Raw genomic sequence first — 2,330 nt, 5'->3', positions numbered from 1 at the left:
TGTTTATTCTACAATTGCCGATGGCAGAACGCGGATCTAAAGCTCGCTTACGTGCAGACGTAAACGAAGGCACCCGACAGTACTAAACAATACCCGAAAAACCCGGGTTCTCGGCGTTGTACATTCAAGTAACATAAATTGATACTGTAGTATATTACAACTGATCCGTATTCTTGGCGTCTGCTGAAATATATAATTGCGGAAGTATACGTTATCGCAGAGTACGCTCAGATGAAAGAGTGTTAATAAGTAATGTAGTTCAGTTCTGTCGATAAATAAATAAAAGCTTTGCTAATGACGTTAAATAGAGCTATGGTGAGAGCAGTAGCTGCAGTACAAAACTGTTCAGCCCTTACATGGATTAATTGTAATGTGTACATTTATTATGCAGCATCTAGCTACACAGACCCTAATGTTAACTATTAGATTATAAAACAAATTAGATTTCTCCACACTAGTCTGTAAAATTATGTAATAGCAAATCCAATTCTGTATTTGTTCGTCTGTATTTAGTTATTAGCTCGTGCGCCGAAATCTCTATTTTATTTTCATTTCTTATGCTTTCCTATAGATTCACGAATTAATGCCGAACGTGTTTTTTTATCTGCTACACATTCAAGTTATTAGATCGTAGTTTAATTTTGAACGCGTCTCTGTAAAAGTACGTATTAATTTCTGATGTATGACACGTTCACTTCAATTTTTAGATCGTAACACAACTTTTTTATTTTCATTTTCAACGGTTTCGTGTAAAAGAACATATTAAAAGTGAATGTATAACAAAAATCCGTTGTCTCCTACACGCTCTGCTGAATTTTTAGGTCATGTCTTTCGGCAGAAAAATGTGTTAACACAACAGAGTTTTAAGTTTGTTTCATCCACTGCCGTTCACCAAGTACAGTTCAGGAACCATATTACATTTTGATTCAGCGCGACTAGATCGCTGACGCGTCCTTCAGAACAACGAATAGCAGAGTACGGAAGCAGCTCACAGCAGTCCCACACAAAACGGCAATTTTGAAGTCATCGGGTAATAGTTATTATTTAAAACACGTTCTTTTTTTTTGGGGGGGGGGAGGGGCGCTCAAATAATATGGTGTGCCTAGGGGCGCAAAATTTTTAAATCCGCCACCGTCCCTTGTGTCTTTACCTTTCCTACAGCGAAACCGATCGTCATATTACAGATTATCAATTTTATTTTCCATTCTTCTCTATATTCCACCCCCTCCCCAATGACTCACGGACCTTGCCGTTAGAGGGGTGGCGTCTAGACCTCTGCGATACAGATGGGTGCAACCACAATGGAGGGGTATCTGTTGAAAGAAGATGTGGTTTCTGAAGAGGAGCAACTTCAACCAAAATGGCATTTTGTGTTGATACTGCGAACGTCTGAAAGCGAGGGGGAAATTACATCCATAATTTTTACTCACAGAAGCAACTCTACTGTGTGATTAAATGATGAAGATATCCTCCTGGGTAAAGTATTCCGAAGGTAAACCAGTCACTCAGACGGATCTCTGGACGGGTACTACTCGGGACGCCGTCATCATGAGAAGGAAAAAAATTGACGTTCTACGGATCGGCGCGTGGAGAGTTAAATCTCTCAATCGGGAAGGTAGGTTTGGAAATTCGAAAAAGGAAGTGGATGGGTTGAAATTAGATATTGTGGGAATTAGTGAACTTCAGTGGCAGGAGAAACAGAGCTCCTGGTCACTGAATACGGGGTTATAAATACAAGATCAGACAGAGGTAATGCAGTAATGGGTTTAGTAATGAATTAGAAAATAGGAATGCGTGTAAGTTGCTATGAATAGCATAATGAACGTGTTATCGTAGACAGGATGGCCAAGAAGCCCATACGCACCCCAATAGAACAACTTTAAATGCTAACTAGGTCCGCAGATGATGAGGAGACTGAAGAACTGTATGATGAGGTAAAAGAATAATTCACATAGTTAAGGAAGACGAACATTTAATTTTGATAGGTGACTGGAATTCTATAGTAGGAAAAGGAACAGAAGGAAAAATAGCAAGTGAATATGGACTGAGGGAACGAAATGAAAGAGAGAACCGCCTGGTGGAATTTTGCACAGAGCATTATTTAACCATCGCTGACACTCGGTTTCAGAATCATGAAAGAGTAACATACTGCAATTTGCAGTTTGGTGTGCGTTATTGATGTAAAGTATTCACATCTCTACTGAGCCGTTATGAGCGATGCAATTCGATGTGACTTGTTCTGTGGACATCCAGTCTCGATTAATATGGGCTAGAGTTCGTTTCCGCTAATTTATGCATTTGAGTTGCAGGCAAAGTATATAAATATGTTC

The sequence above is a fragment of the Schistocerca americana genome, chromosome 1, assembly GCF_021461395.2.
Source record: "Schistocerca americana isolate TAMUIC-IGC-003095 chromosome 1, iqSchAmer2.1, whole genome shotgun sequence".
Classification (NCBI taxonomy): domain Eukaryota; kingdom Metazoa; phylum Arthropoda; class Insecta; order Orthoptera; family Acrididae; genus Schistocerca; species Schistocerca americana.
The sequence above is the reverse complement of the archived record's forward strand: the minus strand, read 5'-3'. Positions refer to the sequence as shown.